The sequence below is a fragment of the Schistocerca serialis genome, chromosome 1 (assembly GCF_023864345.2).
Source record: "Schistocerca serialis cubense isolate TAMUIC-IGC-003099 chromosome 1, iqSchSeri2.2, whole genome shotgun sequence".
In the NCBI taxonomy this organism is placed as follows: domain Eukaryota; kingdom Metazoa; phylum Arthropoda; class Insecta; order Orthoptera; family Acrididae; genus Schistocerca; species Schistocerca serialis.
This window is the reverse complement of record NC_064638.1, coordinates 439,647,640-439,664,455: the sequence shown is the minus strand read 5'-3', so window position 1 is coordinate 439,664,455 and position 16,816 is coordinate 439,647,640. Positions and strand designations below refer to the sequence as shown.

General features: G+C 39.5%; 1 protein-coding gene and 1 non-coding gene across 5 annotated transcripts in view; one reads left to right on the top strand and one right to left on the bottom strand.

Annotated features, from left to right (window-relative positions):
- The window catches only part of LOC126472713 (steroid hormone receptor ERR1), a 489,204-nt gene that overhangs the window by 84,401 nt on the left and 387,987 nt on the right, over window positions 1–16,816 (bottom strand). The gene's annotated exons all lie outside the window — the stretch shown is intronic.
- Trnap-cgg (transfer RNA proline (anticodon CGG)) lies at window positions 2,472–2,546 on the top strand. The gene has a single exon. It is a non-coding gene; the product is annotated as a tRNA-Pro (tRNA).

The following is a 16,816-nucleotide window of genomic DNA, read 5'->3' as shown; positions in this document are numbered from 1 at the left end:
AAATTCACTGACATTACAAATAACGTTGAAAATACGGTTAAATGGTCGAGAGAGTTAGCTGAAAATGTCAAAGAGGGATTGGTAGCCAAAGCGGAAACTATGGAAGATCACCTTATGAACCGAATTCAGGCACAAAAAAATTATGAAATAAACACAAATGCAACGTTTAAATCAGTGAATGTAGGCATTGCTGAATGTTATAAAAGTACAGGTGAAAAGCTGGAAGGGGAAGATAGCAAGAGAGAGAAAGAGATAATGAACTGAACACATCAATAAGTAATGTAGCAGTCGGGCAAAGGAATGTAATGATGGAGCATCCCTTGGGGCAAGGATTGTGTACAAAATTATTCAGTAGTGGAGAAGACAAGTTCCATGCAGTGGACTTCTTAGCTGCACGTAAAAATAATTTTGTTGCAGGCATGAGTGAAATGGCTAAAATTAAATTTGTAAAGAGGCAGTTAGAAGGGGAGCTCAGACATGGGGTAATCAGCATGCAGTGCAATTTGTTGATTTCAGGAGTTTTGGAATGTTTTTATTGAACACTGGGGCAAGCTAAACAAGATACAAAATGAACTTTTCAATGGCCCAGGGTACAAGAGCAGTACAGACCATAAGGGAATTTTGTGCAAGAGAATTAAATAAATTAATACATTTGGATACGCCATTATGATTGCTCACAGATATCTGTACATTAAAGAAGAGACTTCCAGAACCACTGCAGTGGGAAACCATCCACAGCCCTATTGATTTGTAGGGGAGTTTCTGGATTTCATAGAATACATGGATAGGGCTCTGTGTTAGGAACGAAAATTTGTTGAGCAGAGGGATATTAATAGAAATCATGATTGGTATTTAGAATAATAATTTCAGTGGAAATCATAGGATTGGGGGAAAATAAAAGGGATGGACCTCATAATCACAATAGGAATTGGAGAGATAATGGGAATTATAATGAAAGAAGGTAGAATATTCAATTGAGGAAAGAGACAGTAAGGCAAGGGCCAAGATATAAGTGCACGGGGGGCAAATTTTCATGGCAGACAGTTGGAAAACTAACGGGAGCCTCCCTCGAGGTCCACAGGGGGCAAATGGAAACGTAAATAATAAGACCAGACACGGTTACAATAGGTAAGAAAATTTCAGTGACAAACAAAGAAGAGAAATTGCTCTATGCAACATTGATGCAATAATAGGTAATGAAAATTTGTGGGAAGGGTTTAGTAACTACAGTAATTTCAACAGGAAGAACAGTATTTACAACACATGCCGTATGAGTAAATGTAACAATGATAATTCTGGCTATTAGGTTGGGGAACTGTTTGCCAGAAATTAAAGGGTTGAACTGGAAGATGATGAAGAAAATAATGTGGGTTTAGCTTCAGTGAAATTACAGAGAAATTTAAAACAGAGACAGTGGCTCTTCCAGAAGCAGAAATAGGTGCTGATGTGGTAATGAGAGGCAAAGCAAATAATAATGAAATTATTTGTAGCAAATAAAACTGAAATTATTTGTAATTAGGTTATTATGTGAACATGGAGATGATTAATGATAGTAGTTCTGTAAAATTAAAGTAGGTGAGCCTGCTCAAAGTGGAGCATGTGTTATTAATGATAATATTGATAATGTGCCTGTAACAGGGGGTGCACATGGTAAAGTAGTAGGTAATGATGTACATGAAATTGCTGTATCAGTGGGCGCACCTGAAATGCTGTGTTTGATAATAGTGAATTAGTGAGAGAAAGTTGATATTGTCTGCAGCAATGTAAAAGTTGAGTTTTATCCTGTGGAAGAAGTTGAGCCACAAGTGTTTATGGAAGTTAGTCAGATGGTTCTGGATAAGAATATTAGTAGAGACTGAATGGGAAAAGAGGAACCTGAGTATGATGTTAATGACTGGATGTCTTATGGTAAGATCGATAAAGTCTTAATTTCTGAGGAATTGGATAGTTTAAAATTCAAAGATGCTAGTAAAACTGAAGAATTAGGGGGTGAACAGGATATAATTGAAGTGGATAAGCATTTGCTTCGGAAGATGCAGATATAGAATATGGGGATATGTATAAAACAACATTTTTGGAAGGTGACTATCAACAGCCGTCAAGTAATGTATAAATTGCATGTCTGGCCATCAGCCACTTTTATTTTAAACCCAAATATCAACCAATTTCAGTCTTGGATCATTTTCACAGAGAAGGGTTAAAATGCCAGAATGAGATTTTCACTCTGCAGCGGAGTGTGCGCTGATATGAAACTTCCTGGCAGATTAAAACTGTGTGCACGACCGAGACTCGAACTCGGGACCTTTGCCTTCCGCGGGCACGTGCTCTACCAACTAAGCCATGTCTCCGCAGTATCCTTTCTTTCAGGAGTGCTAGTTCTGCAAGGTTCGCAGGAGAGCTTCTGTAAAGTTTGGAAGGTAAGGGACGAGGTACTGGCAGAAGTAAAGCTGGGAGTACCGGGCGTGAGTCGTGCTTCGGTAGCTCAGTTGGTAGAGCACTTGCCCGCGGAAGGCAAAGGTCCCGAGTTCGAGTCTCGGTCGGGCGCACAGTTTTAATCAGCCAGGGAGTTTCAGGGTTAAAATGGTTTACACCACCACATTACATTTGTCATTACTTAAATAATGAGTAGAGCGTGCCATGAATAACAATATACGACAGGACTTTAGAAGCAAACATACGAATACTAAATATGCAATCTGTGTACATTTAGTATTTGTATGTTTGCTCCTCAAAGTCCTATGTTGTATATTGATATTCATGACATGCTCTACACATTATTTAAGTAATAACAACTGTAATGTGGTGGCTTAAACCATTTTAACCCTTATCCATGAAGATGGTCCAAGACTGAAACCGGTTGATTTTTGGGTTTAAAATCAAAGTAGCTGATGGTCAAACACGCATTTTATACATGTATAAGAGTGTTTGGGTAAGGATAGAGACATCACAGAAGAAATTGAAGCAGATCTGTTGGAAGAGACTGAATTTTAGAGGATAATTATTGAAAAAGCGGGAAATGTAGGAAGTATTGCACTATTACGTTGTTGACCTAGTGTGTCAGCTGTATTTGATCATTCTGGCAATAGATAAGAAGCAGAGATTCGGTGGAGTTTACTGTAATTGGAGTTAATTTTAAGACTGCAACTGGGAATGTACAGGAGTTGAATGGAAAGTAATGCCTCGCCCTTCGTGAATTGGGTTTGGATGGGAATATTTGAATAAATCAAAAGCAGAAATAATCCTTAGAATGTGATCTTTAATTACCAATATTCACTTTTCCACGTAATCACCAGCCAATTTTATACATTTCTACCACCAGTGAACAAGTTTTCTGAAGCCGTCACAGAAGATGGTCGACACTCTGTTTCCGCAACCACAGACTCACAGTTCTCTCAACGTCTTCATCACGGGCATATTGATGCCCCCACATATCGTCTTTCACTATCGGAACAGATGATGCGAAATCTGGACTGTATGGAGGATACCGTACAATGGTGAGATTCGGTCTCTGAAGTTCTGCTGTGGTGGAACGTGAAGTGTATGGTTTGGCATTGTCATGCTGCAGGAAAACATTTCCCTTTTCCTTTCGGACCCTTGTTAGCCGTCGTTTCAGAGTTCGCAGCGTTGTGATGTAAAGCTCTGAATTTATTGCTGTTCCACTATCAAGGAAATCAACATGGATAAAACCATTTGCGTCCCAGAACACTGTGGCCATGATTTTTCCAGCTGAGAGCTGCGTCTTGAATTTCTTTTTCTGGGGTGAGCCTTTGTGCCGGTATTCCATAGACTTAATTTTTGTCTCCGGGTCGTAATGGTGTACCGACGTTTCGCCTCCTGTCACAATTGAATGGAGAAATGCGTCACCTTCATTCCCGTAACGCGAGAGGAATTCCTTACATATTTCAAGTCTGTGTGCTTTCCAAGTCTGTGTGCTTTCATTTTAGGAGTCAAAATCCGGGGTATCCATCATGCAAAGACCTTACAATAGCCAAGCAAAGCAATAATGTGACCAACACGTTCGTGTGGAATGCCTATTGTGCTTGCAATTTCTCTCTGAGTGATACGACGATCGTCCTGAATCAGTCTGTCAACATTTTGCTTGTGAAATTCGGTGGTTGCTGTCACAGGCCGTCCAACTCTTTGTCACGCAGGTTAGATGTTCCCGCCTCAACATCTTTAAACTTACTCGCCTAACGACGCACAGTATTCACATCAACACAGTCACCATAAACAGCTTTCATTCTCTTATGAATCTCCTTTGGCGTGACACCTGCTGCCAAGAATTCAATGATTGCACGTTGCTTAAATAGCATTGACCGACGTCTGCGCAGGGTTACATACTTTACACTGTAACAACACAACCGTTCAATGCTAAGGCTTCCCGCCAACTGGGGCTGTAGAGAAGAGACTACGGAACAAGACAGTATCTGCCGCATACCAATGCTGCCAACTATTGAAGAGTTACGAAGGTGGAGGGAGGCATAACTTTTCAGTCGACCTTCATAGCAAGTCAGTAAAGAGGAAAATTCTATCAGATTTTAAGACTGGGGATTAGTGTTCTGATATAATTGCCTTGTGGCACCTCTCCTTGCTATGAATATTATCCTCGGGATGTATTTTCTTAGCAAGTCAATTGTAATATTATTGTAAGAGACAGTTTTCTGGAACGTAATGATGGAGGTAACAGAAAAATAGTTAAATTTAAAAAGGAATGGACAGAAGGTAAAGTAATGGCTGACCGAAAAAGAGAATGAGTATAGTTGGGAGACATGTTCTCTACAGCATATAAATGACACCCAACATTTATCCAAGGATCAAAGCTCACAGCTCAAGGAACTATCGAGTAAATATAAAGATGTGTTTTCAGATACGCTTGGGAAAGATTTTAAATATCGTTTAAAGGTAATGCCCCCCACATATTGATTAGTGTTAAATGTTTCAGTATTGCTGTGACAGACAAGGACGCAGTAAGGGCCAGAATAAAATAAATAAATAAATAAATAAATGCTGGATTGGAAGGTTAGGCAGGTGTGAGTATAGTAACCCAATTCTTACAAATAAAAAGAAAGATGCATCTGTGAGGATTGTGTTAGATGCAGGGAGACTAAACAAAGTAACTGTATAAGAGAGTGACCAACCAGAACATTAATGAACTTTTGCAGAATTTTAACAATATACACCTTATGTCTAGTGTAGGTTTATCTTCATGTTTCTGGCATGTGAGATTAGCTGATGGTTTTGGTCAGAACGGAAGAAAAATCTAGTGAAACTGATTAGGAAATCAAAAAATTATTTGAATTATATCCTGGGCCATTTGAAGTAACAGAGTGGCCTCACACCTACAGACTGGTGTACCCAGTATCAAATAAAACTTTGGTCTGTGAAATGTAACTGAGCTGAGCAGATATAATGAAAAGTGAATGAAGAGAATACAATGCACCCAAGTGTATATAAAGTGTCTATTTACCATGTTCTGTAGTTGGAAGTATGGTGTATATATGTTTATAATATGATTTGCACAGCTGATATCAGTAGAACCGATGTTAGAAGTTTCATTTATATCATGATTATAGGAATTTTACTACTCATAAGATATGCATGGATGTACTGTATAAGTGAAAAATACAAGTGATTTGTTATTGATAAATGTGCAGACACAGGGAAATTTAAGTTTGTATTGTCAGGTGGATAAATGTTAGAAATTATGGAAAGGCAACAGTGGCATGGGAAATAACTCATGGGGGTCAGTCTAGGCAGTTGGGGTGAGATTAGCAGTGGGGTGTACAGTACTCTGATTGTTCTGTGTAGTGCTAGTAGGTAAATGTAATCTTCGATTTAGAATTATGGAAATCAATGGATTTGGGATTACGTTAATATACTTTGGTGGCTATTGGCGCAGAGGAGAAAGAAGGACTTTGTTTTGTGGGTATAATGGGTAACTCAAGGGATGCAAAGGTGTCTTTTCAAAATTTTAAAGTGTTGTATTATCAGTTAATATTATAGGAATATGCAGCTGTTTTACTCCATAATTAATCATTTGTATTGTTGTCTTGATAAGTCTCACTTGAAATCTAAATGCAGTGGACACATGGTGAACTAGCGAAGGGTTTCTGTAGCCTGATCACTGGGTCATTATGGGTAAAAGATTTTGAGCACTCACTCATTGGAGCTTTTGTCTGAACATTTTGATAGGATATGGCTTGGCTGGCAATGGGTGGCACAGCACTGTTGGCGGTGCATTGATGAGTTTGCAAGGTGTACAATCTAACCGTGAAAGCCTTAGACACAAGAATCCAGTTGTACCAACTGGATGCAGGTAGGAGAGCAACTATGTGTGTATAAAGAAAAGTGGTAGTGTTAACATATTATAATCTTGCGTCTGCATTTATTTCATGTAAAATGATTCAGTTGGTAGACCAGTCAAAGACTGATTATCAAAATTTTTATACAATACTTAGGTTAGCTACATCATTTATATTTTAGTTAATGTGTGTATATGCTTGCTATTTATAATGTTCATGTTGATTGATTACCTGAGTTTAGGCACAGTTAAATGTCTGGAAAAATTGGTATTACATAACTTTATGTGGACGGTGAAGTATGGTGCTACTTCATATATTACTCAGCATGTGAGCGATATACGAAGCTGGAGTGTGTAACGTTACAGCAGCTGGTTTGACTGCCACACGACGGACTGAATCTGATAGGTTGGCTTTCGGCCGCCATAAATATATGCTTGGGTGGCCAACTGTCAAGATGGATAGCGACAGGCGAGCTGAGCGCAAGTGAAGACGAGCTCCAGCGGTCATGTTTTCTCAGGACGTGTTCCCCCCGGCATGGTTGTAGGATGAGCTAAGATGGAGGAGCCTGTGACTTGGAGTGCCATCATTAATATACTTTTAATGAAAATACGTAAACTTCGTTAGTGGTATGCTACAGAAAAACCAATTACAATTTTCGAACGAGGGCAATGGGACAAACTCATTGAACATAAGTCCATGTCTGGAGCAGCAATAGTTAAAAAGTTATTAACATTATTACTGTTACCGTTTGTAATAAATTGTAACAGCTGAACCCATCATGAGAGCCTGAGTGTCACACTTGTGATATGCCAGATGAAAAACATAATGGCTGCAATATAAGTAACAGGTTATTTTTCAGATTAAACAAATAAAAGAAAGTATTCAATTTAGTTTTTTGTGTAAATACTGCAATAACTACACAAAATACTCCACAGTGACAAAAATGATCTTATCAGCATGAGTTTTTGCCTTTAATATTCCGGTGACTTTCATTAGGTATTTAATTGTAGTTCTGATTAATAAAGTAGGTCGAATTAGTGTTTTGACTCAGAGTCGGATGTGTCTGAGATGTGTTTAAATTTGTTGAAATCATGTTATAAGTGAGGTTATTAACAGGTTGCGAACGACTGCAAAGACTCCTATGTATTTTATCGTAAGTATTTATATGAAATTATTGTGAAAATTAAGAATGGTGGTCAGGATCAAAGTATCTGCACTGAATCAACGATATTTTAACTGTCATCTTGCGTCTGGAGTTTTGTTGAGGTAATTTCGTCTTGGTTTCGCCTGGAATCGATAAAGTTATGGGCAGTGTATTTGCTGTTAGTGTCATTTTTGCCTACCAGCACTTGTATGTTATTATGCTGTAGGGTACAAAAGTTGTGTCTGCACAAAGCAGTTCCACATTTTGCACAAGCGACGGGTACTGAACAGTTATTTGTATGTGGCCATCAATCACATACATTGTGCTTTTTAAAATAAAGGCTTATATCGGAATTAAAATCAATGTTATTATCTGTCAGGGTTTCAACCATTAGATCAAACTTCAGTAAATCTTTATTATTCAGTAAAGTCACACTGCTAATATAAGATTTTGGTAGTAACATTATCATGTTATGTTGCTGGGCTAAAGAATGACAGTGAATGGCCAACTCCTATTGATGATAGAGAGCCACACTCAAAGTTAATGCCTTACTTTTCCCCTACTCCGGCGGAATTTATTACTGCATCTTAATTGTCTGTATCAAAAATGAATAAGTTTTTTGTAATCCGAACACAGTACAGAAGGTTATAATGCGAAGAGAAATTATAGTGTTGAAACGAGAGCTTGAGTCGATCGTAAAGGTACTCTAACGTTAGTGAAAAATGCAGCATCATAAATTGGATACATAACGCTCAAATGATTACAGAACTGTGTACTGTCTATCAGTGTAGGAATTCAGTGTGTTATGAAGCACCCACATACTGTAGTTAATCTCGAAAGGTGGCCTTGTATGATCCTAGTGAATATCCCTCCATGTCATTCGTATGCAGGCAGGTCCACAAAGCATCAAAAGTGATTGATGGACAATCTTAACGAACAAACTGCCGACCAACCACATTTTCGAAATATTGAACTGCATGCAGTGGTGTCCCAAACCATCATACATAGCTTTTTCTCTCTACATCTCAGTGCAGACTGCAGTGATAATGGTATGAATTAACACGTATTCACTCTCACTACAGAGCAAGCTGTTGTGGCGCTCACCTTAAATCACTTCATTTTGTCTCTCAGCATACTAGTGACAGGTTCCCGTACCAGCTGCAATCTGTGGAGGTTATGTTATTTTTAAAATTCACATGTGGAGGTTATATTTCTATAAAATGGATGCCAACAAGCATTGGCAACCTGGAGGTGACTGCATCAAACCACTGATGCAGGCAGGTCCGCACCTGTGGCTGTGCTCCAGTGTAGAATCAACAGTGTCAGTTCGACCATGCAGACAAGATTTCTTGTTGTAATCTTACTGGGTGGGTCAGTATCCGCTCAATGGCGCGTACAGTATTCATTTACCAACTGGTTTCACAGACACATCACTGTCATTACAGTATACTCTGTAGGAGGGAGGCGATAAACACCAATTAGTCTGATCTATTCAACTTGCTACACGTATAAGCCTTTTTTCTACAATATTAATCACTTATTGCCAATACTCTGTCATAAACGTACGCTGAGTTTGGATTCAGTTGGGCCATCCTTTCTAAGTGTTTCATTTTTCATAACTGTTACTGTTTACGCTTTTATTTTTATCATAATCATACGTTAACACAACTAAGACATTTTACGTGGACAGATAAAATCTTTAGTAATTTGTATGTGGCTGATTTCAACTGTTCCCAAAATTTTGAGCAACAAGCCTTCGACTTTCGCCATTGGAGGGAAGTGAATGCAATTTTCTCCATATGCTTCAACGTTTGAGATTATCCATCAAATTATTTTTCATGCTGTCTCAATTTTCAAATTTTTAGTCGATATTTTGACACTTCTGCAGCTGTCATTTAAAATGTTGTACAGCAGCAGTCGCCATGCTTATGAAGCTTGTAAGCTAATGGCTCTTTTTAAATCCTACTGTCAGCTACCAAAAGAAACAAGCACAGAAATAAGAACTTTTGTAAAATATCTTTAATTTGTTTATTGCCTACAAACTTACATTTCTAATAAATATGAAATAAATTTTAATCAAATCGTATATAAGACAAAGAAATTGAATCTACATAAGAAAGAAATTGAAGTGTAATTAGTAATGAATTATTAACTTTAATGAGAAGGATGGCACTCTTTTTTGTTAAGTCATTTTAATGTTGGGAGGGTGGGTTGTAAAAGTTTTCATCACACAGTGTAGTGCGGAAACACTTTCAGTTATTTATTCCATAAGAACCAAACATTGTACAGATATCATAAATATGTCATTTTGAAGAGAAACCCTGATAGTTTTTTTTTTCCTTCATATATACCGCTACAGCGTAGTTTGGTAATTTGCCGATAGTCAGCGCTAGTCGCAAACATGGCGAGTTCAGGTGCAGAGCAAGCTTTCTGTGTGTTAGACTTCATCAAATGGCCTTCCCTATCACCAGATCGCACTCTGTGTGACTTTTTTCTATGGGGACACATTAACGATCTGGTGTATGTACAGCCTCTACAACGTGGTGAAGCAGAGCTCCGGGAGAAAATACGGGAAGCGACTGTCGCAGTCGACGATGCCATGCTGGGACGGGTATGGCAAGAATTCAATTACCGTGTTGACGTCTGCCGGCTTACTCATGGTTCCCATATCGAATGTTTGTAAAACAAACTTTCAGAATTTCTCTTCAAAATGCGATATGTATGACAACTGTACATTGTTGAGTTCTTATAATTGAAAGTGTTCCCGGACTTCGGACTTTATGTACACTATAAGAAACCTCACACAGATATGTTTAGCTGAACATTGCCTTCACATCGAAAATAGCCTGGGCCAAAACTGGGAACTTCTCTTTAGGGGCACAGTAGTTTCTTCTTGAAAATCAAAGTGCTCCATGACACAAGTAGAGTATTCTTCAGCATCAGTCTCTATAAAAGTCGATATGACAAACTGTGCTACCATTCAAAGACTTTTGAAATCTTGGAAGCGTTTGTTGAATTGACTTCTCAAATATGGAAGAATTTTGACGCGATTGTTCGTTGGTGTAAGGCGTCGATGAGCCTTGCTTGTGAAGGGCTTGTTTCAAACAGGAGAAGTGTTTGTATTCGCCGTGGAGATACTTTTTTCCTCGCACAGGTATAAGTTGTTGAGATTGAAACAATGTCCGAATGTGTTCCACCAGTATCTTTATCCTTACCTTGGAACTGCAAGTTAAGGATACTGATCTTTTCAGTGGTCTCTGCGAGGAAAGCAAAATTCTGCAGCGAAACGGGATCTTCTTCAAAAAGGAAGCTTAAGGAATCTGCAGCTTCTAAGATGCAGTTTTGATTAATTCACCGTCTTCGTACGGTTTCTTATTCCGTCCAGTAATTTTTGAAACACAGAATGACTCCTAAATTCTGCTTTATATTTGTCTAATGGTTTTAAAAAAGTTGATTTTTGAGCATTAAATATGGATTTTAGTCGTCTTACCTTTTCTTTCCTTAGAGCCGGTTTCGAATTCCCTTTCTTCCCAACTGACACAACTGCAAGTTTTTTTTTTTTTCTTTTTGCTTGAACATACTATCAGAATAACTGTAGCTTAGTATCAATGCATAAACCAAACTATCCACGTTAGCTAATACCTGACACATACACGGAAAACGTTACGTGCACAGACTTATGCGCTATATAATCATCTGATCATCTGTAAGGCTGAGAATTTAGTATTGTTAACTGACAGTGACACTTGGCTGGGAGAAATAAACAGTTGTCGTGAGCTTGGTTAGAGCTCACCTGTCAGTGGAACATTTCAGGTTAGCCAATCTGAGCGTTACCACGATCTACAGACAACGTCCCTGCGAGCTACTGTAGTCTGATTAAAATCACTTAATAGTTGACACTTCATGGGTTGGGGCTGGTTTCCTTTGATCAGAGCGCTCAGTGTCACCCCCGAACCGTTTCCTGTTGCCAAACTGCCAGAACAGTTGGTCGGTTCGCTTCCAATTACTTGGACGGCATTCTTTCTTGGTGTGTTTGGATCCTTAATCATGGGTCTGGCACTTTTATTTCATACATAATAATCACACCACAAGCAACAAACATACATATAACAACACTAATGAAATGCACATGTTTCATACACAGCACTAACTAAACACCGCTGGATACTTTCGCACAAGACGTGATATTCAGCATCATTTATGCAGTTAGCATAATCACAGACATCGGCTTACGTTCGATAAACTTCGCATGACATTGTATCAGGCTGGAATTCATCATTGCGACTGGGTGACTACAGTCACAAATATAACATTGTGGTTCAGTGTTGTACGTTAATGTAATGATTAGCATAGTAACTTACCATTTCGAAGGTTGTAGGCTCGAACCTCGTCAGATTTAGGGATATTTTTTATTGGTAAATCTATTCAAAAGAGTTTGATTATCATTCTTATTCATCTAATCGGTTTAAATGTAATTTTTTACTTCGACACTTCATTTTCATCAACGTATTGACTTTTATTTGCTCTTATTTTTCTACCTACCATTCTTTTTTCGTCTGGAATCTGCCTGTGTCATCTATAATCTGCAACCAAATGCCAACCAGGACAGCTTATAAGTAGGTAACGCGGCAACTTGTGTAGCCAGTGAGAGGGTAGTTTCAGGTAACCAATGACAGCGACAAATTACAATTTGCTTTTAGCGGGCTGAAACTGAACTTTTTCTGATATAATTAAATTTTCCTGAAGCTGTTTGAGTTCATCTTTATCTGTGATCACGATGGAAGCTGAAGATATGAAATTTGTGCCTTGGCTACGACTTGAACCCAAGTCTCCCTGCTTACTAGGCACCTGAGGCAAAGGCAGGATTTCCCCATTACGTCCAACACTAGGGTGCTATTCCAATAACGGAGAGCCTCATCAACAGTGACAATCTAAGAAGGGGAAAATAAGCTGAAGATGTGAACTGAACTTTTTATTAGGGATGGAATTGTAGTAGGCAGTGCGTGTAGCTATGTTTACTGTGTGCTGTGCTGGTGTAACGACTAGCATAACTGCCTAATAAGCAAGGAGGCTTGGATTCAAATCTCGGCCATGACACAATTTTAATTCATTTCTTCAGCTTCCATCACGAACTTTTTCTGACTTGAGTTTGTTCGTAGAGGTTAGCCTTAAACGCCGTGAACAAAACGGTCATGAGTTTAGTTCTGCCGCAAATATATCTTTCTCATATGTATTACATATCACCAATTTGTGGTTAGCTTGAGACATGGGCTTCAAAACTCAGAACACATCATCTGCCGCAGTTCAGTTATTGGTACTTAAAATCATCTGTTAACAGAGCATGTTGCAATTCAGACTACGTTGTGGCATCCAACATTGCTCCACTTTACACTTGAACAACATTTGTGAAGTGACTTGCCGTGTTTGTGTGTTATATAAAAGACGTCAACTATCAGTTAACTTTAAATAGACTATAGTAGATTGCGATTGGTTCAGTTGAAAAGCGTGGTCGTTATTTTTGTAACATGTAACCATACACGCAATAAATCACATCTTGGTGCAATAGCTGGTCTTCAACCCATCTTCATACAAATGCCACGGAAAATAAATAAAAGCTGGATGTATTTGCAGGTAACTATTGTGGGGAAGTGAGCTTTTCCCATGTTCTTTCAACTGACTCTAACCCAACGCTTACCATACACATTTCATTGTTAGCAAAAATATTTCTCACAAGGGAATCTCCCCATCGCACCCCGCTCAGATTTAGTTATAAGTTGGCACAGTGGATAGGCCTTGAAAACCTGAACACAGATCAATCGAGAAAACAAGAAGAAGTTTTACGGAACTATGAAAAAATAAGCAAAATATACAAACTGAGTAGTCCATTCGCAACATAGGCAACATCAAGGATAGTGTGAGCTCAGGAGCTCCGTGGTCCTGTGGTTAGCGTGAGCAGTCGCCGAACGAGAGATCCTTGGTTCAAGTCTTCCTTCCAGTGAAAAGTTTACATTGTTTATTTTCGCAAAGTTATGATCTGTCCCTTCGTTAACTGATGTGTCTGTTCACTGTAATAAGTTTATTGTCTGTGTTTTGCGACCGCACCGAAAAACGGTGCGATTAGTAGACGAAAGGACGTGCCCCTCTCCAATGGGAACCGAAAACATTTGATCGCAAGGTCATAGGTCAGCCGATTCCTCCACAGGAAAACAGGTCTGATATATTCTATACGACACTGGTGACGGCATGTGCGTCACATGACAGGACGCACGTGACTCCTACAACGGTTCGAATGCTACGACACGGTCGCTGCTATTCCAAGTTCACTCAGATGTCTTAACAAAGTCGTTAGCACACTTGGCGAATGGGTAAAAAGATTCTTCTACCTTGCCCGATTTAGGTTTTCTTGTGGATGTGATAATCACTCCCAAAAAAGTGATGAAAACATAAGAGTTTGTCTCACAAACTGCAACAAATGAATGCAACAGTTTCACAGTCGCACAGTTTTCCCTGTGCTCTGTCAAAACATATGTTTTTAAATTTTTCAAATTTTTCTATGTGTAGACCGTCAAATCCTACATATGTCCAAGCAAATCTGAACATGTCCTGGAATTTTGGAGAGCGAAGTTGATTATGTGTGAGTGCCTGAACTTTGATAATTGTCTGAAAATAAAAAAATTAAACTTTCCACTCGAGGGAAGACTTGAACCAAGGACCTCTTCTTCCACAGCGGCTCACGCTAACCACGGGACCACGGCGCTCCTGAGCTCACACTATCCTTGATGTTGCCTATGTTGCGCATGGACTACTCAGTCTGTATATTTTGCTTATTTTTTTTCATAGTTCTACACAACTTCTTTCTGTTTTCTCGATTGATCTGTGTTCAGTTTTTCAAGGCCCATCTACTGCGCCAACTTATAACTAAATCTGACGGGGGTGTGATGGAGAGGTTCCCTTGTCAGTGCTCTTCCCAGAAGCTACAGAGAACTTGCTGAACTTACCTGTCCTTAATGCTGCGATCAACTCCCACGCTTCAGTGAAGTTCATTGTCGTACTTTTTAAATACAAAAGCAGCGTGCTGTAGTCTTCGAAATTAAAATTTTCACGAATTAACGAAATTAAAATTTCCACGAATTAAACGTAAAACTTAGAAGTTTATGTTAGGATGCAACTTAAGTAGTACGGAAATGGAGATGCAGCAAAATTGCTTACAATGATATGATTTTAGTTACTCCTCTCTCTAGAAACATTCAACGAACATTGGTATTTGGTATTTTTACAACGATTTTCACGGCTTCATCTTTGAAGTGAGAGATGGTCACTTTTTTGTAAAGCTGTATGCATGCTGTCCTGGATTTTGAATATTATTACCTTTACGCAGGCAGGCATATCGTTCCTTGCCACTGGTTCATCAGCAAGCTACGGAAGAGAAAAGAAAAACTTGTAACCGCATTCTTTCTCATTTTACGATGATGCTGCAACAGAAGTATGTATCATATACACTTAACATTATTGTTCTCCATTGTAAGTAAGACAAGAGAACGAGAAAAACGCTCTCCACGATAAGATAGAATAATAAAGACAGCTGTTCATAACAAATGGAACACCATGAAGGAAGCACACGACTAGTACGACTCTTCCAGGTCCTTCAAAGGAAGGTGTCGAACGCAAATATTGTACGTGATTGAGCATTGTCCTGCAAAATGATGGTCAGGTCCTGCAGAATGTGTCATCACTTCTGTCTCTAAGCTGGTCGTAGGTTGTGTTCCAAAAATGAACAGCATAGAGACAGAAGTGATGACACTTTCTGCAGGACCTGACAATCATTTTGCAGGACAATGCTCAAGCACGTACAGTGCAAGCTGTTACAGATTTGTTTGCCTGATGGGGCTGCCAAGTGCTATACCACCTACTGCAAACCCCTGAATTAAGCCCTCGTGAGTTCAACTCGATTTCTAAACTGAAGGAAACAGTTCACGGCATTCGCTTCAGAACTACTACATATTCGTTGGGCAATAGACCGCGCCGCTGGAACTGTCAACACAACTGGCATTGCTAAGAGTATCCTACGACTTCCACATCGCTGGCAACGGGTTGTGCACAACGCTGGTGACTAGTTTGAAGGGCAGTAAAACTTTGAAACACGTATCTATTTTGTACGAGGTGTAAATAAATAGTTGCCACAATTAAAGATCCAACCCTCGTATAAATACGTATCAGTAATGAATCTGGGAGTTAAGCCGGAATCACACAGGCAACAAAAGTGGCTCCACAGCTAGTGGTACACTGCAATTGCATGTGTGAACTTTGTTTTCTTAAGAGACACAACTTGTGTCATGCCACAAAAAGTTCAACTTGGTTGTACTGTGTTACGCTACTTTCCTTGCTCCACTGCTCCTTGGTGGCAGTATTTCAAAACATGAACATTCTGTCGCAATTAATCGTGAAGTAATTGCTGCTATAGAGGCCTACTCCATTCGATTTCGGTGCGTTTTCGCTTTATTACCGAAAAAGTCAAAACAGTTGTCGGCACGTACACTTTCGCAGCTTCTGGAAGTCAAAAAACAACTACTTATGCTTAATTTTTTGTTGCAGTGTGTGTGTGTGTGTGTGAGGGGGTGGGGGGGGGGGCGATTATTTTCAGATCAATGCACCGCGCGGTCTTAGGCGCCTCCCCACAGTTCGCGCAGCTTTCCCTGTCGGCTTTGAGTCCTCCCTCGCGCGCGCGCGTTTGTGCGTGCGTGCGTGTGTGTGTGTGTGTGTGTGTGTGTGTGTGTGTGTGTGTGTGTGTGTGTTGTCTGTGGCGTAAGTTAGTTAAGTTAGATTAGGTAGTGTGTAATCCTAGGGACGATGACTTCAGCAGTTTGGTCTCATAGGAATTTACCACCTCCAGATCAATGATGTAGCCCAAAATGTTGAAAGATTTTTGGATGAATAAATAGATAAAATTAATATGTAACAGAAACTTCGCGACTTTTGAAACCAAGCAGTCTGCATTCTGGACTATATGCCTAGATCAACGAATACAATAAGATACTAAAATCTTGGAAGAGTGACGTGTCTGCAGGCGATATTTACATGCCACTGTTGGTTAGCTTACCATAGCATCCAGCATTTTCGTCTTCGTATGTTATTTCTTTTGCATATGTTTGTAGGATTGCCACAGGTTCTGAAAGCCTCAGTAGATGAAATGGTTGGTTTACTGAGATGTCACGCATCGTCATTGGTTGGGTGCAAGCTGAGCACGTGCGCCGCTTCCCTCCTCCCTCATAACTAGTGCTTCTGCCCTCCTTCCAACCACTCCCCTCAGTTTGCAGTCGTTGGTGCCACCATTAGTCGCTGCTAGCATGGCAGCTGCAGATGAGAGGCGAGG